Source organism: Capra hircus, chromosome 22 (genome assembly GCF_001704415.2).
Source record: "Capra hircus breed San Clemente chromosome 22, ASM170441v1, whole genome shotgun sequence".
Lineage (NCBI taxonomy): Eukaryota > Metazoa > Chordata > Mammalia > Artiodactyla > Bovidae > Capra > Capra hircus.
Window position 1 is genome coordinate 6,325,914 of NC_030829.1, and position 27,266 is coordinate 6,353,179.

The 27,266-nt window shown below is 44.7% G+C and overlaps 1 protein-coding gene and 1 pseudogene across 1 annotated transcript in view; one reads left to right on the forward strand and one right to left on the reverse strand.

The window, feature by feature from the left end:
- Window positions 1-27,266, reverse strand: part of OSBPL10 (oxysterol binding protein like 10) — a 323,310-nt gene that overhangs the window by 250,311 nt on the left and 45,733 nt on the right. The gene's annotated exons all lie outside the window — the stretch shown is intronic.
- On the forward strand, window positions 10,342-10,756 carry LOC106503406 (annotated as a pseudogene).

Below are 27,266 nucleotides of genomic sequence, written 5' to 3' on the forward strand. Positions count from 1 at the left end.
CTCCCCTCCCAATTCCTGTCTTGCAGCACCCCTCAGCACAGAGGGGCCTTGAGGGCATCATGCTAAGTGAACTAAGTCTGGGAAAGAGAAATCTGTACGGTGTCACTTCCATGTGGAACCTGAAGAAAAGCAAACTCACAGAAACAGAGAGTAGACTGGTGGTCACCAAGGCTTAAGGGGTGGAAGAATGGGAATGCTGGTCAAAGCCCCCAGGTACATGTTTATGCCTCAAATACAAATTTCCAGGTGTAAGGTGAGTAAGTTCTGAGGATCTAATGTACAACATGGCAACTATTAACAGTACTATACTACACACTTGAAAGTTGCTGAAAAAGTAAACCTTAACTGCTCTTAACACACACAGTAATTAAATGAAGTGATGGATGTACTGACTACCCTTATTCCGGCAATGATTTTGCAATATATTCATGTATCCAATCATCACTTCTTACACCTGAAAGTTATACACTGACATCCAGGTATGTCAATTACACCTCATAAAGCTAGGTGAAGATCTCCTCAACATGGGTCCAGCACTGTCTCCATAAGTCAATTATTAATGCATAGTTAGTTTTTATTTACTGTGTGTGTGTGTGTGTGTGTGTGTGCGCGCGTGCGCGCACTCAGAAGCTCAGTCATGTCTGATTCTTTGCGGCTCCACAGACTGTAGCCCACAAGGCTCCTCTGTCCGTGGAATTCTCCAGGCAAGAATACTGCAGTGGGTTGCCATGTTCTTCTCCAGGGGATCTTCCCAACCCAGGGATCAAACCTGTGTCTCCTGCGTCTCCTGCATTGGCAGGTGGGTTCTTTACTACTAGCACCATTTGGGAAGCCCATTTACTCTGACATGGTTCAAATTCTATCAAAAAGTCTAAAACCCCCATTGATAGATACTAAATTCTTCTCAGAGGGCCTCCATCCTAGAACACCAGAGAATTAGTCAAAATGCAAAAAGCAGTGTACAGATTTTATTCAACTTCTTACCCACATATTTCCTCAATTGTAGAGTAGCCGTAAAATGTTCCTACCTGGTTTTTCTTTCTGGTTGGGTGGATCTGGCAGGTTTTAGAGAGAGGCCATTCCCCTGCCTCTAAAATCAGAGGGGTCAGATGTGACAGGATTCTTAGACATGATGCTGCCTTTGTTCTCGTGAGCAGAGCAGAAATGAGATACCCTATACCTTCTTCAGAAACCAACCTCCCTCTAAACTGACTCAAAGTCAATTTTTTACCACCATCCCCCGAAACGATCATTTCCCAGAATCCACCACTCACCACGGATTATGTTAATCCGTGCAATAAAAATGCAAATGTTTGTTCCACTCAATACTCGACCTTTCCCCCGCAACATAAAAGCTCTACAAATCTGTGATTAATTACTTCTCAGGCACCTGTTAATCTCCCTTCCTCTTTTCAATTAACCAAACCAAAATCAGTGGGTTTTCATATTCATGCTGAAGAATCCAACTGTGTTGATTCATCGAGCTGGCCCTTCCCTGAAAATGACCACTTATCTCTCCTTTTGTATCTTTAACTCTTCAGCTTAATGCTTTTTAAATTCTTTTTCATATTCTTTTCCATTATGATCTATCACAGGACACTGAATATAGTCCCCTGTGCGATACAGTAGGACCTTGTTGTTTATCCATTCTCTATATACTAGCTTGCATCTGGTAATCCCAAACTCTCAATCCACCCCTCTCTCACCTTCGCTCCCCCTTGGCACCCACCAATCTATTTGTCTGTGAGTCTAAGAAGCAGATTCTTTAAATGTGTGATTACAGTTTAAAGTATTAAAGGATTCCAATTAAGTCTGTATGGAGCTAAAAGTCCTAAGGAATTTAATGTTACATTTAGAAGTTAAGTGAATGGTGATAAAGAACTGAAACAATTTTTAACATAAAAATTTACTAGTTAATAAATAAAATGATCTTCACAAGTTGATCTTGGGTTTATTAGATTTAAAATTTTACAATTTTAATAAACTGAATAATCACTGAAAAAGATACATAAATTCCAACTGACTGTCAATGTTCCTTTCCAAGTATAAAAGACATCTTCTGTTACTAAAAACACACTGTCAATTCACTTAGCCAATATGTTATGATTTTAAACCTTCTTTCTGGGCTTTTTAAAAATACTAATAATGACAATGTAAAAAGACACCAAGACAAGTCTCCTGGAAAATGAAATGAGCCCCCTTAAGAGCATATGCTGGAGATGTTCTTGACCTAAAATTCTTGTCAGGACTTCCCTGGTGGTCCAGCTAAGACTCCACGCTCCCAACGCAGGGGACCTAGGTTCAGTCCCTGGTCAGGGAACTAGATCCCGCATGCTGCAACTGAGAGGCAAGATCCCACGCACTGCAACCAAACCTGGCACAGCCAAATAAATTTTTTTAATGTTTGGAATTAAAAATAACCTCAGAAAGGAAAAAGGTTAATGAAGATGGTAAGGTGGTCATTATTGGCAGCCCTGCCAACTAAACAGAAAACAATAAGGAGCAAGCCAGCCATCCTGGTCTCAAGGCCTCCGGCTGGGTGGCCGAAACTGCAAGGATGGAGATGAGTCAGCGGATAGAGCAGATCAGTTAACACACGGCAACAGGGGCGCACACACTCTGTTCTGTAAGGCCAGTGGGGAGGCAGCCCCACTACTGCAAGATCACCTAATTCTTCAGAAAGTTTTGAATAATTACGCTTTATATATCCAGATTTTTGAATGAAAGCATTTGAGTTTTAAATCATGGCAACTGAACGTTTAAAAATATCTGCACGAACAAGGCAAAACAAAGAGACGGCCTCCACCCCAGGAGCCTGCTCCTGACTCCGGGTTTCCAGGGCAAAGTCCACGGCATGGGACTTTCAGAGCCCTGTTCCCACCTGCCTGTCAGCCCCCGCCAGTGCCAATGGAGGTCAAACGCCCCACACTGCTGAGATCACTCCACTCCCTGAGTCTGGGCCTCCGCTCCCACCGCACCTTCTGTGTGGACCACCCTGCCCTGCCCCCCTGACAGACCCCCCTCTGCTGCCCAGGTGCTGCTCCCCCAGGGCTGACTCAACCGCTGGCCCTCTGACTCTTCCACAGACTAGTAAGTAACACCGTACTAGCCATGTAAGTCTGATGCACCAAAGACACTCAGCACAGCACCTGGCAGAGGAGACCAAACTGAAACACAGACGGCTCCATCAGCGCTCCTTCACTGCAAATGGCAGACACCAATCTGAACTTTCTTGAGCGAAACCACCGGTGACTGGCTAACGGGTTCAAGGCGACGAGGGAGGCAGGCAGGCCTCAGAAGGCCCCAGGAGCAAAGAACCGGAAATCCAGCCAACAGAAAGGACGCGGTCTCTCTCTGATTCTAATCTCTGCTTCTCCAGAGATAAACACAACTGTTACAGCTCCCAAGGTGGCACCTTGTGGAATTCCACCAAGAAGCCACCTTGGTCGCTTGTCTCTCCAACTTAAAATTTCCAAGAGAGGGCAATAAACAAGGGTCCGTGGGAGGCAGTCCTCAAAGCAGGAGGAACGGCTTCCAGAATGTGTCTCCAGTGGGGACTCCTATCCTGGGCTGGAAAACAAGGCTGGAGATACATGCAAGGCAGGACTGCCCCCCAGACCAAGCCACACAGAAAGTCTCATTGAACATGCTTTTTTGGTTGGTGGTGGTGGTGGTGGTGGCGGCTTCTTTTTTCTAAATTAAAATACAGTTGATTTACAATATTTCAGGTGTACAGCAAGGTGGTTCAGTTATATATGTGTGTATATTTATATATACACATATATGTATTCTTTCTCAGATTCTCTTCCATTTTATCTTATTACAAGGTATTGAATACAGCTCCCTATGTTATATAGTCAGAGAAGGAAATGGCAACCCACTCCAGTCTTCTTGCCTAGAGAATTCTGTGGACAGAGGAGCCTGGTGTGCTGCTGTCCACAGGACACGACTGAAGCGGCTTGGCATGCATGCATGCATTGGAGAAGGAAATGGCAACCCACTCCAGTCTTCTTGGCTGGAGAATCCCAGGGACAGAGGAGCCTGGTGGGCTGCCGTCTATGGGCTCGCACAGAGTTGGACATGACTGAAGTGACTTAGCAGCAGCAGCAGCATGTTATATAGTCAGTCCTTGTGTTTTCACTCCATTTTATATACAGTAGTGTGATCTGTTGATCCCACATTCCCAATTTATCCTTCTGTCCCCCAATACATTATCCTAATTATCCACTGCTTTATTCCAAACAGAAGTCCACGTTCCTGTACCTCCCAGAGCAGCAGGATGATGACCATAAGCTCCCAGCGACTGCTCATCCTCAGTGGAAACTCACTTCAGAGATGCAAATGTAAGAGGTTTTTTGTTTTGTTCGCTTGTTTAGGTTTTTTGTCATGCCATGTGGCTTGTGGGGCCTTAGTCCTCCGACTAGGAACTGAACCCAGTCCTTGGCAGTGAAAGCGCAGAGTTCTAACCACAGGACCACCAGGGAATGCCCAGGCAAAGGGTTTTTATAACAGAAGGAACAAAATGTAGAACTATGGAGAAAGCAAACAGATTAGCGGTTGCCAATAGTTTGGGAGGAAAGAGGGAGAAACCAATAGATGGAGCAGAGGGCATTTCAGGTGGTGAAAGCATTCTGTACGACACCATAATGGTGGATACAACATGCATTTGTCAAAACCCAAGGAACATGCAATACAGACAATGTAGCTTGGTGTATGCAAAGTAAGAAAGGAAATCGTTCAGGATGTCAGGGGATTTCAGGAAAGAGGCCAGACCGTGAGAAGAGAATCTAACTATACTACAGATATATGAAACGGCCTCACTGAAGGGAGCGGGAGGAGGCGCTCACCTAAGTAACTGGAAATGAGTGAGGTCTGTAAGACTTAAGACAAAGGAAACTACACCCGAGCACTGTATTCTGCTTGATAAAGTTGTTTCCCATAGAGCTACCCGTTAACAATTCTGATACTGCTGTACATGTACAATGGAATTAAGTAAACGAATGTCAGAAGGTAAAATCCAAGTTTCTCACTGTTAAACTGGGGATTTGCAGATAAACAAGAGGATGAGTCTAGAGTGATCAAATGGTGATGTATTAAGAGTTGGAGATATGAGTAATGTTAAACTAGGGTCAAACTCATGTACAGATACAGATGGTTACACACACACACACCCCCACACACACCCATACAGCTTAGCACACACAAATAATTTTTTCTTCTGTCAGCTGAGAAGTCCTAAAAGACATGACACCCCACTAGCAGCAAGCACACCTAGCACCTGGATCTTGGTCTCTAACGCCATTCTCCAGTAAAAGACACCCCGGCTCCTTGGAGAAACGGCTGATTCCAGGACGGGAGCAGGAAACACACAAGAGGAGCCTGGAGGGTCTCCCAGTGCCAGAAAGTAAGGAAGTGCTCCAAAACAAACAAAAAAGTCCACAGGATGGGGGCGCTTTAAGATGACAAAGAAGCCAACCAAAAGAGGTCAACATCGGAACCATTTTAGCAGCAAAATAAAGTAATCCTGGACCATAACCCGAAGCTAAAAGTAAAAACCCAGGATTCCACACTGCTATGAATAAATGATTAAATGGAGATCAGATAAATCACCCATGCAAAAGAAGTTTAAATAAATTATGTAGATACACTTCCCTCCAGGAAGGAGAGCATAACTCTCTACTTGAGTGTAGGCTGCACATAGTGACTTCCTTCTAAAGAGCACAGGATGAGAAAGGTGGGAAAAAGAGAAGCGTCACAGCAGAGAAAACTGGCAGTCCCTACTTCCTAGCCTGGCGATCAAAGTTAACAGCAACAGTCACAAATCACGTTCATACATGTGGCCCCTCGATATGATGGGATGAAAATGGCTCTTCATCTCTGTGCTGTTCCTCTCAAAACCCACCTCCCCAGTCTAACCATGAGGAAAACATCAAACAAATTCCAGCATGGGGCATCGTACAATGTATCTGATGGCACTCTTCAAACTTGTCAAAGTCATCAAAAACAAAGTTGACGAAACTGTCACAGTCAAGACAAGACTAGTAAATGAAATGTGGTCTCTAGAATGGGATTCTGGAGCAGAAAAAGGACAGGAAGTTAAAAAAAATAAAGAAATCTGAACAAACTATATACTTTAGTTAATAATGGGGTATCGACAGGACTTTCCTGGTGCCAGAGGTTAGGACTCCACGCATCTACTGCAGGGAACAAGGGTTCAGCCCTTGGTCGGGGAACTAAGACGTCACGCGCTACATGGCAGAGCCAAAAATTAAACATATTAATAGGGTATCGATACTAGTTCACTACTTGTAACAAATGTACCACATTAAATAAGATGCTCATTATAGAGAAATTGTGGGGGTGGCGTGGGGAGTATACAGGAACTCTCTGTGCCAGCTGCATTTCTGTCAACCCAAAAGTGCTCTGTAAAAATTCTATTAATTGTTTAAAAGTGGGAAGAAAGAGAAGAAGGCAGACAAGGGCCTGGACCGTCAGTGTCCGGAGTGTCACAGTGACCTAGGCCCCAGTCCAGCTGGCTTCACGTGTAGCTAGCTCCGTCTTGCTGGGGTGGAATGCTCTTTTGTGTGCGACTGAGGGTTTTTTGTTTTGTTTTGTTTAATTTTTGGCCTTGCCATCTGGAGTAGGAAATGGCAGCCCACTCCAGTATTCTTGCCTGGAAAATCCCACAGACAGAGGAGCCTGGCAAGCTATAGTCTCAAAGAGCTGGTCATGCCTGAGCACACATAGGCTATGCCATGTGGTTAGAGGGATCATAGATCCCCCACCAAGGATTGAACCCGTGTCCTCGGCAGCAACAGCACTGAGTCCTAACTACTGGACTGCCAGGGAATTCCTTTCAGGTGGAATTCTTCATCTCACAAACGCACCCATATCTGGCCAAAACTCCTTAACTTGAAGATGCAGCTACCAGCCATCAGCAGCAAGAACTTTTCCGAGCACAAAACAGAAGCTATTTTTAGTGACACCAGGAATTTCCAGAAAAATCTCAAGCAGTTAATGTGAGGGGTTCACAGTGGATCAAAATCACTTGGAACTTTAAAGGAGCAAGTGTGAGATGAAGGAAACCCTCATGTGAACACTTCACAGAGAAAGAACAAGGGGCAAAGACCACAAAGGACTGAACAAGCATTCTGCATTTATCTAAACTGCTTTCCCTGGGTAATCACTCTCCTTTTATTGGAGAATCCTTGCAGGCAAGCAGCCAAATCCCACAAATAAACTAAGCTATCCAGTCTGGAAAGGGGGCAGGAGGCCACCAGTTTTGCTTAATTAACATTGTCTCTGGTGAATAGCTAGCTGTCCCTGGCTGTCTCTTCAGAAGTCCTCTTTCTACCCGACACCGCTGCGTAACCTGTTATGAATCAGAGTACAAGCGTCACTTTGAAAGGCAGTAAACAAATAAACATCGTCATTAAAATGAGGGGAGACGGGAAGATTGTGAGGAGGAAAGGCATGAGGCCACCAAATACTTTTTTTTTCTTTTGTATTTTTAAAAGCCAAAAATATTCTCTATCACACAAATTCATGTAAAATAACACTTTTCTTTAAAAAAAAAAAAAACTTGAAAGTGTGAAATATATTGGTCCTTCATGGCTTTAACTCTGGAGTTTAAAAAGAAACGCTGCCAGACACGCTCCAAAGCCGACGGGGCAGCAGTGTTAGAGACCTCCAGGATGGAGTGAGCCCTGGTAGGCGCACAGCCCCAGCATGCACGCGGTCCATCAGCACGGGCTCGGGAGCTGGGAGTGTGAGTGCATTCGAAAGTTCCTGGAAGACAGCAACGCCAAGCTCTAGAGCATTATGGCTCTCTCAGGTAAAATCCTGGATAATACCATTTCTACTGTAGGACTGCAAACACAAGCCTCACTTGGAACAAACACAAGTACCAGAAGCAGCCTAATTTAGTCTATTTGGAAAGTATCTTCGCCAGAGTGATGATGTGAAAAATACTTGAGTGATTTGGTGATTTCACAAGAACAGTTATCTTATTCAGTTGGATCAAACTTTTTCTCTTAAGGGCCAGATGGTAATTTTAGGCACTGCAGGCTTTGGGCATCTGGGACAACTCCTCACTGCCTCTGTAGCACTCAACAGCCGTAGACAATAATGGATGAAAGACCATGGCTCTGTTCCAATACAACTTTGCTGACAACAAGCAGCAGGCTAGATTTGACACACAGGGCGTACTCTGCCAACTACTGAATTAGATGACTCATTCTCATTCCCTCTTTCTCTCAAACAGTTGCCATCCATTCAAATTTCAGTAACAGAAGGAAACCTTTTCGTTCAGAAGTCAGGAAGAAAAATCTACATGAATCCGCTGTAAGCCTCCTTATTGCTTAAAGAAACTCGGTTGAAAGTCACGTAAGTGTAAACAGTCCTGTAACAGGTAACAAATCTGGCTCCATGTGGGACCTATCCCATTAGCTCTAACCCTTGCGCTCTGCTGCGTGTGCCTAGCCTGCACCTCTCGCAAAAGAATGTTGCCTACAGCCTGGAATACACAGGCCAACCCTTTTTCAAGGCTCTGCCTCCCAGACTTGACCTTTAAAGGTAATTAACAGGCTTCCATTCATACAGAGATAAGAAGTTACAGAATAGAGAATAACGTTTGTCTTGGTGGTGGTTTACAGGAACACTGTGACCAGATCTACCTGGGTAGCAGGATTCCTGCACCAAGAAGTTGCAACTACCTGCCACACTCTCTCCTTTCAGTCTGAATTCTAATTCAGGGAAGATGGTTCTTTGGGGCATGAGTCTACCACCTTCTCAGGCTGCTGACTTTCTGCATAAAGTCGCTATTCCTTGCCCTAACACCCTGTCTCTCGATTTACTGGCCTATTGTGCAGTGAGCAGTATGAGCCTGGACTCAGGAACAGAACCTGGATGCAACCAAGTAAAATGTGGCCAAGAATCACTTCTCCGGGTAACTATTTTCTCTAAGGGGAAGTGTTTGGGAGATGCACGGCCCATCTGGATCACACTGAAATGTCTCAAGGGCTCAGAAAGCTTATCTCCCCTGCGGCTGTCTTCCTAACACTCGGCTTCATGTGGAAGCTTCGACATGGTTCCTAGAATGTATGGAGCAAGTCCAATCTCCATAATACGGCATCCAAGATCTCCCAGGGCCCTCTGCCTCTGGTCCCAACCTCATCTCCAGCCATTCTTTACATCTCCTTCCACCCCCAAACTATACTCTGACAAATCAGAGGATGAATTACACCTCAAATACATCATTTGTCCATGAGTGTTCAAGTCTCTAAGCTCTTATCAGAGCGACCATGTGTTGCTCAAAACAGAGCGTTTCTGAGTAAGAGGAATGCCACTAACACCTGTGCTGGGACAAGCAGCACAGTAAGGCAGGCTGCAATAGCGTCATTTACCCTTCATTCGTGAGGGACTTCTCTGCTGTGAAAACCATCGCCACCGCATTCCTCTCTGCCATTTCCGTGCTTCTGCTGACCTCCTTCTTGCAGAGGTAACCACTCCCTCATCTTTATATCTGTGATAGCCTTTATCACAGAGTATTATATTTCGTTTTTCCCCTATGTTTTCTTTGAAGAATGTTTCCTCTGTACACTTCGCTTGATGCTGGAATTGTCCTACAGTTAGCAGTCTCCAATTGCTTGTTCATTTTCTTACAATAACAAAAAGCCATTCTTTGTCTATCATAAACCAGTGGTTCTCAGCTCAGATACTTTGGCTTCTCGGGGGATATCTGCAATGTCTGGAAACGTTTTGGTTGTCATAACTAGGGCAGAGACTGCTGGCATCTAGTGTGTGGAGAGATGCTCCTAAACATCCTACAACACACACATCATACCCCCCACAACAAAGACTTACCCAGCCCCAAATGCCAATAGTGCTAAGGTTGAGAAACTCTGGAACAAATTTAAAATTTCAGCTCACTTCCTCATAAAGTTACTACAAATTCTGGATGACAGAAGAGGTCATGAAAATTTTCAGCCCATTTGCCATAAACATATTCAGAAAGCCAACACACCCAAGGAGTCAGGGTAATGTAAGACAAGGAAAAATACACAGGCATACTGTAAAGATTCATGAATTGGCTTGAAGAGCAGTGTGGATACAGTGTTACACAGAGCACTCTGAACGCGACTCTCAAGCAGAAGTTATTAATCCAACATATGAACAGTACCGAAGTGGGCAGCAGGAGAAAGGGACAACCTCAACCATATACAAAACCAAAGATGAAATAAAAGCCATAAATTCTGGACCATTCCTGAGTCACTGACCTTGGATATCTACAGCAGATTAAAACTAAAGAATCTCTTTCTGTCCTCTTTCGGTGCCGCCAGAATGGTGCACATGAATGTCCACTGTTGATATTTCAAGAATATCAGCAACACCGAAAAGAGAGGCAAACACTGGGTACTTATTAGGCCGTGCTCCAAAGCCATCACCAGCTTTCTAACTGTGAGGATGAAGCATGGTTACACTGGTGAATTTGAAATCATCGATGATCATGGGCCGGGATAACTGCTGTGAACCTCCCAGGCAAGCTAAGCAAGTGTGGAGTGAGCAGCCCCAGGTTTGATGTACAATCCAAGGATCAAGGAAAATGGCGGAACAATCTGTGCCCATTCCGTCAGCTTGGTTTTACTGTACTGACAACCTCAGCCGGCATCACGGACCCTGAAGAAGCAAGACAAAAACACAGAGGAGGGAAAATCCTTGGATTCTTTTTCCAGGGATGTAATACATAAAAATAAAATGCCTCAGGGTTGGGGGGGGACTAAAGAATCTTTTAAAAAGTGGATATATAAATACGTGTGAAAGTGAAAGTCATTTAGTGGTGGCCACTCTTTGCGACCCCATGGACTCCATGGAATTTTCCAGGCCAGAATACTGGAGTGGGTAGCCTTTCCCTTCTCCAGGGGATCTTTCCAAAGCAGGGATCGAACCCAAGTCTCTCACACTGCAGGCAGGTTCTTTACCAGCTGAGCCACAAATGATTCATTTTGTGGTATATCTGAAACTAACACAACATGGTAACACAACATTGTAACTAACACAACTTACTCCAATAAAAACACTCCAGTACTCTTGCCTGGAGAATCCCATGGACGGAGGAGCCTGGTGGGCTGCAGTCCATGGGGTCGCACAGAGTTGGACACGACTGAAGTGACTTAGCAGCAGCAGCAGCACTCCAATAAAAAATTTTTTTTAAAGAATGACAATAATAATAATAAAGTAGATTAAAACGGTATTCTTTACAAAAGCTGAACCTAAAACTTCTTCAACTATCATCAGAACCAAGGCCATTTATATGTAAGAGAAACTCTAGAATATTTAGAAGATATTTTCAACCACAAAATCTTTTTAATTCCTAAAGAAAAACTTGGCCACCAACTACTTAACTGCTTCCCTTAAAACAAATCTTTTATGCTTCCTTATTCACAGGAATCTGTGCTCTCCAATCCCTGCTTGAGGCCTTCCCTGGTGGTCCAGTGGCTAAGACTGTGCTCCCAGCGCAGGGGGCCTGGGTTCGATCTCTAGGCAGGGAACTAGATCCCACATGCTACAACCAAAGATTCTGCGTGCTGCAACTAAGACCCATTGCAGCCAAACAAATAAAAACTGAATCCTTGTTTGGTAAAATTTCCCAATAACTGAGTCTAAAACACCCTACATACCTTTCTGCCTTCATAAACTGAATAAACTGTGTCAAATTTGCTTCTCCTGGTTGCCCAGGGTCACCGTAACTACTTTACTATTGTACTAATACAACTCTCTCAGCCTGTTTAGAAGGGACAGAAGGCCAGCACTTCACGAAACGGCCCCTGCTGGCTGATTTTCTCCTGTGATCATTCCAGGGCCACCCACTAAGCTATAACCATCATTCCTGCTGCAGTCGGTATACCTGCCTGCCCCTTCGTCTCCAGCCTCTTCTAATTCAGCTCTTCTGGAAATTTTGTATGAAGCAATTAACCAGAAACACCTTATCTGGATAAGAGTCTGAGTGAATGGATGATGGAGGAATTCCTTCCACTTACTGTAGGAAGTCCCTAACATACAAACAAGTTTCTTTCCAGAATGCTTCTGAAAGTCCAATTTATTCATAAATTCAAGAAAGTCGAGGGCTTCCCAGGTGGTACAGCAGTAAAGAATCCAGCTACCAATGCAGGAGATAAGGAGACGTGGGTTCGATCCTTGGGTCGGGAAGCTTCCCTTGGAGTAGGAAATAGCAACCCACTCCAGTATTCTTGCCTGGAAAATTCCATAGAGGAGCCTGGTGGGCCACAGCCTATGGGGTCACAAAGAGTTGGACATGTCTGAGCACACAGGCACCAACAAAGTTAGCGTAAGTATCCAATTAAGACAATCAGCTTTATAGCACTGTACTGCAATAGGGTTATAATACTTTTCCCACAAATATTACATAAAAACAAACACAAATACAAAAGAAATAAAGAAAACATTTTAAGTCTTACAGTACAATACCTACAGTACAGTAGGACAGTAGAGCAGCTTGCCCACAGGGGCTGACACCAAGTGAACAGGCAAGAAGAGCTACTGACCGGAGGAGGGAGAGGAGGTGGGAGATGGTAGAGCTGAAGGGTCGTCAGCAACGGGAGATGGAGGGCAAGCTGCAGTTTCACTCACACCTGACCTTTGCACCTTTGAAAGTTTGCAACTTGAAGGTTTGTATGCAGGGGACTTGCTGTACGAAAGCAGAGATCTGCACCTGTGAATTCTCATATCTTTGTATGTTCATGCCTCGGAGTTCCTCTCACTCACCACAACCCCTAACCCTTGTTCAGGAACTGGGAGGAAGCCACACAGGTGAGGGGTGAAAAGTTTTAAAAGCCCCAAAGGGCTATGCCTCATAATCAACATGAAGAACAAAGAGAGAGAATAAATTAAACATGAGCCACAACCAGTAAAATAAGGTCATGAAACCCCCGAGGGATGAGATCACGTTAGTTACATTTATAACATCACCTCTATCCTAAAGCGCAAAATCTTTAAGAAAAATAACAGACTTGCAGATGTTATTGAAAACCCTACAGAAAAATGAGCACTCAGGTCCTTACAAAACTTTGATTCAGAGGGACTGATTTAAAAAAAAAAAAAAAACCCGGCAATACATAACCGAAGCATCCTGTTCATTTGGCATCTATCTTAACCTGCCTGGGGCTGGGAGGGGGGTGCGGAAAAGCCACTAATTGAGAGTTTCAGGACTGACTCATATATCAAGGTGACTTTTAAAAGTTTATCTGCATGCTGCCAGCCAATAATTATTGTGTGAACCACCCCTCCCCACGCCCCAATACTCTGCTCTTAACTCAGATGACACACGCCCTGGCATCTACCTCCGACTTGCACAACAACGGCCCAGAATACACATTCACGCCCACATAACTCCATCAAGACTGGAAGTTTAACTTGAAGGTACCAAAAGATGTTGAAAGGAGAAGATAGAAATATAAAAACTACTGTTCAAAAGTCAATCCATTATCAGGTCTGTGTTTATGGAATACTGGTACCATCTGATCAGAGATAAGAAAAAAAAATTCAAAACATATATTCCACAAAAAAACATCAGAAAATTCATACTTGTAGAAAAAGGGCTAAATATCTATGACTACCTTTGTATCCATATTTTTTTGTTCCTTTTTTTTTTTAATTAAAATATGTATAGTTGATTTACAATGTTGTGTTAGTTTCAGGTATATAACAAAGTGATACATATACGTAAATCTATTCTTTTCCAGATTCTTTTCCATTATAGGTTATTATAAGATACTGGATATAATTTCCTGTCCCATACAGTAGATCTTTGCTGTTTTTCTGTCTTATACACAGTAGTGTGTACATCTCAATCCCAAACTTCTAATCTACCCCTCCCTCCTCTCTTCTTGAAGGCAGCATTTCCCAAAGGGTCTTCCATACAGTTTCAAAAACAAAAGAAGTCCCCACAGTCTAAACAAGTTCAAAGACTGCTTCCTACATTACCCTCATACGAATTAGGATTGCATTCAGCTACATCTTGTGAGTCTCTCAGAGAGCAAAGAGATCAAATCAGTCAATCCTGAAGGAACTCAACCCTGGATATCCGCTGGAAGGACTGATGCTGAAGCTGAAGCTCCAATCCTTTTGCCACTTGATGCAAAGAGCCGACTCACTGGAAAAGACCCTGATGCTGGGAAAGACTGAGGGCAGGAGGAGAAGGGGGAGACAGAGGGCGAGATGGTTGGGTGGCATCACCGACTCGATGGACATGAGACTGAGCGAATTTCGGGAGATAGTGAAGGACAGGGAAGCCTGACTTGCTGCAGTCCATGGGGTCACGAAGACTTGGACACAACTTAGCAACTGAACAACAATAGGTCATAAAAACTCAGCTTCAATGGTTTAACAAATAGGCCTTTATTTTTCGACCAGAACAATTCGCCCAAGATGGAATGTCTAAGGCCCGTGGGGCAGCTTCAGGAAGCCATCAAGAACTGCTTCCAGCTTCCTGATAGGCCATGCCTAGCACGTGGCTTTTGTTCTCCTGGTGCAAGTTGGCTAGAGCTCATTCCAGCAGGAAAGCTTAGAACAGACCATGGCACAGGCGTGTGTCCGTGTCCTTGTACCCTGATTATCGAGAAAGCAATGGCTTTCCTTGGAAGACACGCCCTGCAGACACTTGACTGACATCTTATTTTGGCCAGCACTGGGTCACCTCTAATGTCAAAGGAGTCCAGGGAGGTGAAAATTTCTAACTAGGTACATTGCTACCTACAGCAAAACCAGAATACCAGAAAGAAACAAGAGATGGAATGGTTATTTAGAAATCTAAAAGATCCACCCAATCTTAGAAATTCAAAGATGCATGTCTGATATGAAAGTCGCTGAAAAATTGTGCCGTAAATAAACCTGTTTAACTTGCTTTAACACAACACTTCTCAAACTTATTTGAACACAAAGTTCCTTATTTCCTTTGAACAGCCTGTTGAAACACCATTCGGCACAACGGATCTTGGAACACACTGCTTTGGAAACAAAAAGAAGAAAAAATACTTGTAAGAAGGAGTCTGTTTTCATACTTAAGGTAGAGAAAATATGCTGCATTAAAGCATTCTGGAAATAAAAAATGAAGTGACAGAATTCTACAATCAGGAGCTGACATGTTTTCATTTTTTATGTGAAGTCACAATTCCAGTGGGAAAAAACATCTCTTTCCCCTTTATGCCTTCAAAGGCATCTCCTTTCTACCATCCCTTCTCAACTCCAGACCTTTTTTTAAAATTCTGTCATTTCCCCCATCTGAACATTTCAACCTGGCCTTTAAAAGCCCATTCTGGAGTTTCTCCAAGATCTCACTTCTCCTTTGGTTCCGTTTCTCATGCTTTAATTACTTTTCTTTCTTCTGCCGTTTTCTTACACTAACAAATCAATTTGAGGTTTCGCACTGAGTAAGCTCTTCCTGTATATTATTTTATAATTTTTTAATGTATATTTCTTTATCTCTGGCTGTCCTGGGCCTTTGCTGCTGCAGCAGCTCCTCTCTAGTTGCAGCAGGTGGGGGCTCCTCTCCAGCGGTGGTACCCGGGCTTCTCACCGCAGTGGCTGCTCTTGTGGGGCGCAGGCTCGAGGGCACGCATGCTTCAGTAGCTGCAGTTTCCAGCCTCCAGAGCACAGGCTCAATAGCGGTGGTGCGCAGGCTTAGTTGCTCCACGACACACGGGACCTTCCTGGATCAGGGGTTGAATCCATGCCTCCTGCATTGGGAGGCAGACTCTTTGCCACTGAGCCACCAGTGAAGTCTTTCTATACAATTTTTACTCAATTTTTTTCAACCACCATTGTAACAGGGAAGAACAAAACCTGACTCCATGTTGGATCTGTTTCCTTCAGCCTTTGCTTTCTGTTGCTTTTGTTACTACAACCACTAAAAGGACGCTGTCTGTAGCTATGAGCATGCATAACGGCTGTGTGGGGAACCCTGCCCCTCTGCCAGAATGTTCAACTAAAGTGCCTTTGTTCGGCTCACAGGGAGACATTCTGACCCTGCCCACCTGTGAATGGCTGCCAGAAGGAAGAAATGAACTCATCCCCACATCCCCTCCCCGAGGCTGGCCAACCAGGAGATATTTTGCAAAACTTACGGTCACTTAACTTTACTTCCTCACCACCTACGCCCCGCCTCCTCTGTTCCAGAAAGGAAACTGGCATCCAGACCCTGATAAGATGTACTCTAGGATTCTACTCCTCCATCTTCTCGGATGCCCGGCTTTCCAAATAAAGTTGCTATTCTTTGCCTCAACACCTATCTCCAGATTATTGGTCTGTCATGCAGTGAGCAGACAGAGGTTGGACTCAGTAACACCATTCTTTGATAACTGACGGAGGCTGCTGTTAATTAAATGCTGTTACAGATGCCAGTACTGTTTCCAAGAAGAAATGTTCATATTTTCAGGAAAAACACAGGAGAAGCATTCAAAGCATAATCTTTCATCCTGATACTAAAGCTTTTGAAAGAAAGCCACTCAGTCATACCTAGTTCCATTAAAATAATCATTTCTTTTAATTCACTTTGATTTTTTTTTTTTAAAAAGGGGGGAAGAACTACATTTTTCTCATTTTCAAAGCCCATCAATTTTCCACAGAACCCATACTATTTCCTTGCCAAAAAATCCAATGTTTCTCTTTTCTGGAAGAGAAGTAAGAAGATGCCATCTTTTACTTCCTGAAAGAAAAAAGTTAAATAGGTCAAATATATAAAACTTTCATGGAAAAAGGCAACACTTCATTTAAGCCATTAAAGGAAAATGCATTGCAACTCCCCAGCGGAAGTCCATTCGCTGTAACAGGAAAGGTTTATTTGCTGCCGAGAGAACCAGACATGGCTCTCACACTGCTAGGAGAAGCGTACTGCCTGGAACTGCCCACGCTGGCCAGGCACCACAGTGACCATCTGCATGAGTTATTTTATGACAGGCTGCTGCTGCTGCTAAGTCACTTCAGTCGTGTCTGACTCTGTGCAACACCATAGACGGCAGCCCACCAGGCTCCCCCGTCCCTGGGATTGTCCAGGCAAGAACACCGGAGTGGGTTGCCATTTCCTTCTCCAATGCATGAAAGTGAAAAGTGAAAGTGAAGTCGCCCAGTCGTGTCCGACTCCCAGCGACCCCATGGACTGCAGCCCACCAGGCTCCTCCATCCATGGGATTTTCCAGACAAGAGTACTGGAGTGGGGTGCCATTGCCTTCTCCATGACAGGAGGTCCTAGTAAGGAACAAGAAACTAGTAAGCCACCACCAACCAGAAGAGTTCCAGAAAGGTCAAAAGGAGACACCATGTATCTGACCACCTCCCAGAATCCTTCCCGCTGCCATCTATCTTGGCTGAGCAATGCATGCGCCACCAGGACGGACTCTGTCAGCATGACTGGCCAAAGGCAACCTGGAAATTAATCCAATCAAAATAAAACCTGAGACTGTGAGCCACGTAGCAGAGCGGTCCTCCTGGGTTCGCTTACCCTATCACTCTCCTCCCAGGTACCTTTCCAATAAAATCTTTTGCTTTGTCAGCTCATATGTCTCCTTGGACAATTCATTTCCAAGTGTTAGACAAGAGCCCACTCTCAGGCCCTTCCTGCAAGAACACCACCTTACAGAGACACTGAATGGAACTGAACCCTTAAACCAACTGAACTGAGCTGGTCTTCCTGTGCTCCTGTTTTCTAGAAAACAAAAAGAAAAAAAAAAAAAGTAATTGGGAATATTCACATCTCCAGTAGACAGGCCTCTAGAAAGACAAAGGACCATAAAACATTCAGATGCCATAAAGACCTCTGAGTGCCAAGTCCTAGCCATATGGATTCTCCATCCTGTTTAGAGGCTCATCACTCACAAAAGGGAGAAGGACATGGCCACCCACTCCAGTCTTCTTGCCTGGAGAATCCCGTGGACAGAGGAGCCTGGTGGGCTGCCGTCCATGGGGTCGCACAGAGTCAGACATGACTGAAGCGACTTAGCAGCAGCAGCACTCACAAAAGAGAAGGCATAGCCAACTCGCTCCAGGTCAGAAATTAGGAGAGCATCACTTTAGGTCCAGCAGAACACTTCCCAAATTGCTTCCAGAGAGGAGACGGGATCCTCCCAACCACGAGGGGAGCTAGAGAACCACATGGCTACTTGTTCCCATCATGCCTCTCTGCCCTACACCAAGCTGAAGCTCCTTCCTGCCCCCAGCCACCCTTTCCCACAATCTTAGACCCATATCGCCATCCTGATTCCCATCTCGATTCCTGTTCCCATACCCCTTGGAACCACCTCTTACCCCAACCTCTCTTCCTCTCTTCCTATACTGGCTGAAATAGCCACTTTTGATGGCACCACACCATACCCTCTTCTTCCACAAAGCCAAACAAAGAGCTTCCACCCTTGGGTGACACTTCCTAACAGCCCTTCTCTCCCATTAGTTGAAGACCTTGTCTCCTGGCTCATCTTCTTTGAGATGCCAAGTCCAGCTGTCATTCTGAGCGGCCTTAGAAGTCCCCAAGCACTCTGCCTAGTTGACTCTTGTCCTCATTCTATAAGCTTCTTCTCTGCATTACTGCTTTCCTCCCAAAGATCCAACCTGGACCTTCCCATCACCACTCAGAACTGCTCCACCTCTAGCCAGACCTCCAAACACCTCACTCCACCTCTTTTCATCCTCTATAAACTCCTTTCCCGTCAAACCTCTCTCAGAGCCTCACTGACTACACCAACGCCCCCATTTAACCTGATGCTCCAATCTGCTGGTCCCTCTGTTTCCCACTTCTCTTGAGTCCTTTGTCTCTATCTCCTTCCTCCTCCATTTTCCACTGACCACTCATTGGCCAAGGATCTCAATTTTGCTCTGCTCCATATATACTCACCCAGCCAAATCCCATCACCTCCTCTGTGCCCATCTCCAGGTCAGTCAACACCAAGGAAAAAACCACATATTTGCTAAAGCTGATGGTGTAACAGGTTCATGGCTCTTCATTCTCAAGAGGCCCTCAGAGCTGCCCAGAACACCTGCTCAGTATTTCTCCCAGGCCCTTCAAACGGTCTTTTCAAACCTCCTCCACCTTACGCAAACCGTGGAACCCACCGCTTCCGCCTTTTACCTCTCCACTCTCAGAAAATGGCCTCACTTCCTGCCTCACAGAGTAATGAAGCAAGAATGCCTTCAGTTTCCTGCTCCACACCCCATGCTCCTCTTCCTCTGCGCCCTTTTCCCTCCCTCCTAGCCTGCTTGGGACTCCATCCACTCCTGACTTCCCAGGCAGGCACTCTCCCCTCATGCTCTCAAACTGTTCTACCATCCTCCCCTCCGACACCACTTGAATGTGCCAAGACTACCATCTTGGGAAAAACATCCTGCTTCCAACCTACAATCTGCTCTAATTATCATTCTCTCCTTCACAGCCAAGCTTCTAGAGATGTCTCTGCTATCTTCTCTCCCCTCTGCTAACTCTGGCCTCCCTCCCCGCACCTCTGGCAAAACTCACACCAGCCTGGTCTTAGCTGCCAAACTCCACCAGCACATTTCAGACCGACCTCCTTTATTCCTCTCTCCACTTCCTAGTCCCACACACGCTCCTGCTTGTCCTTGTATCTGGATGATGTATTTTTCCCCTGCCTCCATCACTGCTTTTCAAACTGTAAGTCTTCAACCTTCAAGCAATCAACTCAGAGTTTCTCATTGGTGTTACTGACATTTTAGCCACATGGTTCTTTGTTGTGGGGGCCACCCTGTGCCTTAGAAGCTGTGCAGCAGCATCCCAAGTATCTACTCACCAGACGCCAGTCACACAGAGCAAATATGTCTCCAGACATCATCAAACCAGCATCACTCCCATTTGAGAACCACTGGCATAGAGAGTTGCAACCCAAGTTTTTTTTTTTTTTTTAAAGAAAATGAAATAAAATAGAAACTACTAGGATACATCTCCTAAGAAAGAATAAAGACCTTTCATTAAACATTGGTTTCTGCATCTTGTTGGAACTTGTCTACATGTGTATATGTGGAACAGAAAATATTTCTTACTGTAAGTCAGAGTCAGAACACTTTAAATTGGAAATTCTCTGGTGGTCCTGTGGTTAGGATTCTGCACTTCCACTGCTGAGGGCCCAGGTTTCAATCCCTGGTCTGGAAATTAAGGTCCCACAAGCTATGTGGCACAGCCAAAAAAAAAAAAAATGAACACTTCAAATTCCACTGAGTACATGTGGGTGCTCCCAAGGTTCTGTCCTGGGTTCCCACCCTTTTAAAATCACCCAGCAATGCAAAAAAGGCAGACAGACACACAATGACCACTCAAGTACTCAGCATCTATCAAGAAAACAAAGCATCATTGACCAGATAAGAGCAGGGACTCCTGGAGGAAACCACAACTCCAATTCTACATTTTCCCCCCAATATTACTGTGCTTGGATGTGAATCCTTAAGCAATATATGATACATCACTCAAGTTTAAGATGTTTCACATGTTCTTCTGCAGCTTGCTTTCGTTCCCCCAACATTACTGCTGCTGCTAAGTCGCTTCAGTCGTGTCCGACTCTGTGCGACCCCATAGACGGCAGCCCACCAGGCTCCCCCGTCCCTGGGATTCTCCAGGCAAGAACACTGGAGTGGGTTGCCATTTGTTTGTGGGATTCATGCATCCTGTTCTACACTACAGTTCATTCATTCTGTAGCTGGTGGGCCCTTGGGCTGCCTGCAATTCATGTGCATAGAAACAGTGTCGCTGTTAACCCTGGCGTGTGTGTACTCTGTGCAAACGTGTGACAGACCCACTGGAATTTGTGCTCAGGAGCAGAATTATCGCCCTTCTAGAGAGGACGTTCACTATTATTACAGCATCAAACAAACTGTTTTTCTATGGACGTTGTTAATAATAACGAACGTCCTCTCTAGAAGGGCAGTAATTCCGCTCCTGAGCACAAATCCAAGCGGGTCTGTCACACGTCTGCACTGAGTACACACACACCATTTATCCATTTTCTATGAGACTGTCATCTTTGTCTTATTGATAGCAAGCAGTTCTTTCATACACTCCGAAACCAAGTGCTGCACCACGGGTGGCAGGTTATCGCATCTTCTCCCCGTCTCAGGTGGGTCTTTCTCCCATTCCCAGCCATCTCCTCTATCCCATGGCCTCCGCTACCGTCTCCACAGTGACCACTGTCTGCTCCTCCCCTGCTGGCCAGGCCGCTCTTCCACCCTCCACAGAGTCCATGGCCTCTCGGCCCTCCCTCCTCTGCCAAGTATCTCAAACTTAACGGTCCCCAATGAAACCTGTCCCCCCCCAACCATTCTGCCCTCCTGCATTCCTTCACTGGCTCAGAGAAAACACTGCCATTCATTCCCACAGCCAGTGAGCCTCTCATCTCTTGTCTCCATCTTGTTCATCACCTCCTCCTATTTATTCAGCTCCTCAGTACAGGGATTTTATTCACCGTGCTCCACCTGCAGGATTTATTTCTGGACACTTTCATCTCTCAGTTGGACCATACACCATAGCCTCCCTGTTGCTCTTCAACTCATATATATTCTTTAGAAGATAAGCAGACCCAGAAATCCCACTGTTATTTACCCGAGACAAATAAAATAGAATTCCCCCAGAAAAGGACTTGCATAAGAACATTTATAGCACCTTCATTTATCAAAACCAGTAACTAAAAGCAACCCAAATGTCCAACTGAAGACTGGATGAACTGAAGACTGGTTCATTCATACAATGATATCAGCAGTAACTAACTTAACAATAACTAATTCAGCAATAAAAAGGAGCTTCTACTTACAAATGCAATGATGTGGATGACTTTCAAATTATGTTGACTGAAAAAATGTCAGACACAACAGAGCCTCTACTGTGTGACATCACTTATGGGAACTCTAAGAAAGACGTAACTAGAGATAAAAGTCGGAAAGTGGCCAGGGTAGGGGTTGGGGCGGGGGAAAGTTGGGTGATTGAATGGAAAGGGACATGAAGGAACTTTCTGAAAGAATGGAGATGTTCCATATCTGGTTTGGGGTGGTGGTAACATGAGTGTATACGATTGCCAAAACTCATCAACCAAACTGCCCAATGACTAAAATCTGGCCATTTTACTTAGATAATTATATTACCTCATACACACACACGTATTTATTTATTTATGTGTCTCCAGCTGGAGTAAGTTTGCTAAAATTAAAATCTGGAATTAAAATTGGAACTCCCTGGCAGTCCAGTGGTTAGGACTCAACTGCAGGGGCACGGGTTCGCTACCTGGTCAGGAAACTAAGATCCTACAGGACCGCACAGAGTGGGAAAAAAAAATTAGAATCTGATCAAATTATTTCTGTGCTTACATTTTTTCTGGAAGTCCTGTGACCTTCAGGTTGTACCTACCCACCTCTCCAATATTCACTCTTAATCCTTCTTCCCTGACCCTCCCTTATGGGCTACACTACTCTCACACTGAAGTTCTTAAATCTTCCCAAATGAATAATGTCCCCTTTCACCTCTGGCCTCCTCCACTTTGCGCAGCCCCACAACCCTTGATGTGGCTGACTCCTATCATCTTTCAAGACTCAATGTGGGGGACTTCCCTGGTGGTCCACTGATTAAGATTTTGCCTTCTAATGTAGAGGGTGCGGATTTGATCCCTGGTTGAGGGCTAAGATCCCACATGTGTTGGGACCAAAACAAACAAACAAACAAAAAAAAAAAAACAAAGAAGATGAAGAAGAAGAGGCAATACTGTAATAAATTCAATAAAGACTTTAAAAGTGGTCCACATCAAAAAAAAAAACTAAAAAAAAGGACTCTGTGGATGTCACTTCCTCCAGGAAGTCCTCCCAATCGCTCAATATTAAATTAGACACCTTTCTTGGGCTCCAATCACACCCTGTGCTTATTGATAGCACAGCCCCTTTGACTCTGAAATGTACCTGTCCATCTGCTTCCCCAGGACATAAACTCCCTGAGGACAGAGTCTGAGAGCCTGTCACTGCTGGGTGGGCTGAGAACTGAGGAGAGGCAAATCCTCAATATTTGTTCAATGAGAAAGTGAAATACTCAAAGCATGTTTTCTCCTCAAGCTAAACATAGAGAGATGGGAACATTCAATATTAATACTGAAGGAGAAATAACTCCAAAACAAAAAATAAATATTTTATATTGAACACGTCAATAACTACTTAGACACAGGAGAAGACGGTACTATATCAGGGTCTGCCGCAAACAAAACAGAAAAGTAACACACACAGGCTCAGCTAGCTCTTACTCCAAAAGCTAAGAGAAAAAGAAAACGACAGTCATCTTACGTAAGTAAATAAATCTCAGGGAAGGCATACTGAAGATACAAGACTCTGATGCACAGAAAAGTGCTCAGCTGTTCAGTTGACTTAAGGGAGCTGAGCGTTCGTCCAACACACCTCTGTGAACTGTGTAAATTCCAGCAGAAGCAGCGAAGAGCTGAACAATGATCTGGAAATGCATCCATAGTTCAAAGGCATCATGTCTAGACACCTCAAACTCCCCTGAGAGGGATCTGGCTGCTTGCCTGCTGAAGATCCCGGCTGACCCCAACTGCTTCCTTTCCATAAGCGTTTTTAGATGGATGGCTAAGAAGTCACCTTTAGGAAAAGCAGCCTCCACCACCCACCCTCTCTCGTGTCTCGGCAGGGCGCCGCCTCCCCTTCACAAGGGAGAGAAAATGCGCTCATGTGAAGCTGCAAGTGAAATGAATTCCTTAAATATCAGGAAGCAGAGAATATAAGTAAAGCTCTTCCTTCAGCACTTCTTGCTGCCAAATGAATTTCCAAAGCAAAAATGCACTGGCTGTATTTCTTCAGGGCTGTCTGATCTGCCAGAATACTTTTGAATATTCCAGAACTGTTATGGGCTGCCAGTTATCACCAAACCTTTCCTTTCTTCCTTCTCCTCCCTGGCAAAAACTCAATATACGGCCTGAGATGAAGAGTAACACCTTTCCCTTTATAAATCTCCTAAACTCTCCTAAATGGCACATGAACCCCCTGCTCCATTTTCTAGACCTGAGCCTGGCACCCAAAACCTTCAAAACAACACATTCACAGCACAGGGGTATTTGTGGCGTCAAAGTGAAACACAAAAATGGAGATAAACGAACCATGATTGACAGCCACTGTCAGTCAAAGCAAATACATGGCCCAATCAGCCAACACAGTTTTGTCTTTTCTGACTATTTCTACTGTGATGAGATGGGTTAGATAGCATCACCAATTCAAAGGACATGAATCTGAGCAAACTCCAGGAGATAATAAAGGACAGGGAAGCCTAGTGTGCTGCAGTCCATGGGGTCTCAAAGAGTAGGACAGTACTTAGCAGCTGAACAACAATAATTCATATTATAAAATTTTCTATGTAACAGTTTGTAGGTGTATAATTACATGGCATTAGTTCAGTTCAGTTCAGTTCAGTCGCTCAGTCATGTCCGACTCTTTGCGACCCCATGAATCGTAGCACGCCAGGCCTCCCTGTCCATCACCAACTCCCGGAGTTCACTCAGACTCACGTCCATCGAGTCCGTGATGCCATCCAGCCATCTCATCCTCAGTCATCCCCTTCTCCTACTGCCCCCAGTTCCTCCCAGCATCAGAGTCCTTTCCAATGAGTCAACTCTTCGGATGAGGTGGCCAAAGTACTGGAGTTGCAGCTTCAGCATCATTCCCTCCAAAGAAATCCCAGGGTTGTTCTCCTTCAGAATGGACTGGTTGGATCTCCTTGCAGTCCAGGGGACTCTCAAGAGTCTTCTCCAACACCACAGTTCAAAAGCATCAATTCTTCGGCATTAGTTATGTTCAAAATCTTGTGTAACCATCACTATTATCTATTCACAAAACTTTTCTGCCTTCAATCTTTTTGGCTGTGCTTCAGGGCACACAGGATCTTAGTTCCCCAACCAAGAATAGAACCTATGCCCCTGCATTGTCAGCGGAGTCTTAACCACAGGACCACCAGGAAAGTCCTCCAAAATTTCATCACCCCAAACAGAAACTCTGTACCCATTTACATTCCCAAGCCCCTGGTGCCCTCTGTCTCTAGGAATTTCATACAGGTGGAATCCTATCGCGTTTGTCCTTTTGTGCCTGGCTTACCTGACTTGGCACAGTGCTCTCAAGCCTCATCCACACTGTCGTGTGTCTCAGAACCGTACCAGCCTATAGTGAATCTCGGTCCAGTACATGGAGGGACCACATTTTGCTCACCCAGTCATTGGTGGGACACTTGGGCTGTTTCTACTTTTTCGCTCTTGTGACTAACGCTGCAGTGAACACTGTCACACAAGTGTCTGTTCAAGTGCCTGCTGCCAGTTCTTTCGGGTATACACCTCGGAGTGGAACTGCTGGGTCACACAACAGATAGTTTCTTCATAGTTTAAAAGGAAAAAATTAATTTTTTCGTGATTATAAAAGCAATAGGCATTCATTGAGGAAGCTCTGAAGAATAATTATACCACCCAAAGAAAACCACTGCTAATGTTGTGGAATATGCCATGAAAATTTTACCGTCCAGTTAGACACAGATGGATATTTTCACTCACACCAGCTTTTTCCCCCTTGACAGTATTTTAGGAGCATGAACTCTGCTGTCATTAAAAGTTCTTCAGAAACATCATTTAATATCTGAATAGTATTTCATCAGGTGGAGCATAATTTTCTTAACTATTGCCCTATTTAGGCTATTCCCCATTTTTCATGGTTATAAATAACATCAGTGAACATCTCCACGCATTATTAGTATTCTGGTGGACTTCTCTAATTGCCATCAGATGATATATTAGAATTACTGGGTCAAACTACATGAACACTCTTAAGGCTGATAAAGACTGTACATCTGGGACTTCCCTCATGGTCCAGTGGCTAAGATCCTGCACTCCCAATCAATGCAGGGGACCCGGGTTCAATCCCTGGTCAGGGAACTAGATCCCACATGCTGCAACTAAGAATTCATACGCAACGAAGAATTCATATGCCACAACTAAAGATCTCACAGGCTGCAACGAAGATCAAAGATGCTGCATGCTAAGGATCTTTGGCAACTAAGGCCCAGCACGGTCAAATGAACAAATGAATATTTTTTTAAAAAAGACTGTACATCTGTCTTCCATCAGTGTCATATCAATCTGCATTCCCACCAGGAATGCTAAATGTCATGTTTTAATGTAAAAAGAACATAAATTATTAAAATTAAAAATGGTAAAAAGTATAATAAAATATTATCAAAATTAAAAGTGAACAGGAGAATAGAACTGTTTTTACACTGTGTGTGGTAACAACTTTCTTTGCAAGAATGCAGACATGGGGGAAGGAGACAGTGGGACAGAGAGCAGCATGAAGCAGGCACACCCCCATGTGTAAAGCACAGCCGGCGGGAAGTGTGTGCACAACACAGGGGCTCACCCCGGTGCTCTGTGACAGCCTAGGGGGCGACACTGGAGGGAGGCTCAAGTCGGAGGGGACATAACACACTTGCGGCTGGCTCGCACTGCTGTACAGCGGAGACCTACACAATGCTACAAAGCAATTACCCTCCAATTACAAGAAATTTCAAGAAAAGAATGTGACCAGACTGGACGACCGGAGAGGTGAGCTTCTGTCAAAATAAGTTTTCAAGTGGAAAGCCCTATTCTGAATTAACAGACCTGCCAAAGCACCAATATATTCACATAGAGACACGTGGAGAGGAAGATTGGTAGAAAACCACCTTCTTCCTTATAGCGGCCCTCACTTCCCAATGCTCCCCTGTCATTTCCACCCAACCTTGGATAGATTTAAAGGCAACTCTAATGCCTACAACATATTTACTTAGAAAAATCCAGAGCTTGGGCTTTAGTAGAAAGGGCAGGTCCACCCTCCACCACTTCACCAACAAACACATCAAGAAACCAAATGGTGATTTTAAAACAAATCCCATGAGTGACACCCACTTGTCACTTAGAGACAAGCCCCATCCGGGCCAGGGTGGGGGCTTCACATGAACAGGGAACAAGCCACACCCACAAAGCGGACTTGGGAGTCACTACACAGAAGGCAATTCCCTAAACTTCCCTTCCACATCAGCCAGCGAGGGGTCAAAACCCCACCAGGGACTTGGGTCTACGCTACGGTCCCACTGGCAGCACCAGCAACCGGGGGCCCAGAGTCCCCACAGACGTGCTCTGGGAACCACGCAGACCAGAGCTCCCGATGACAGTCAGCAGGAGACACAGGATCCGGCCTCAAGTCCA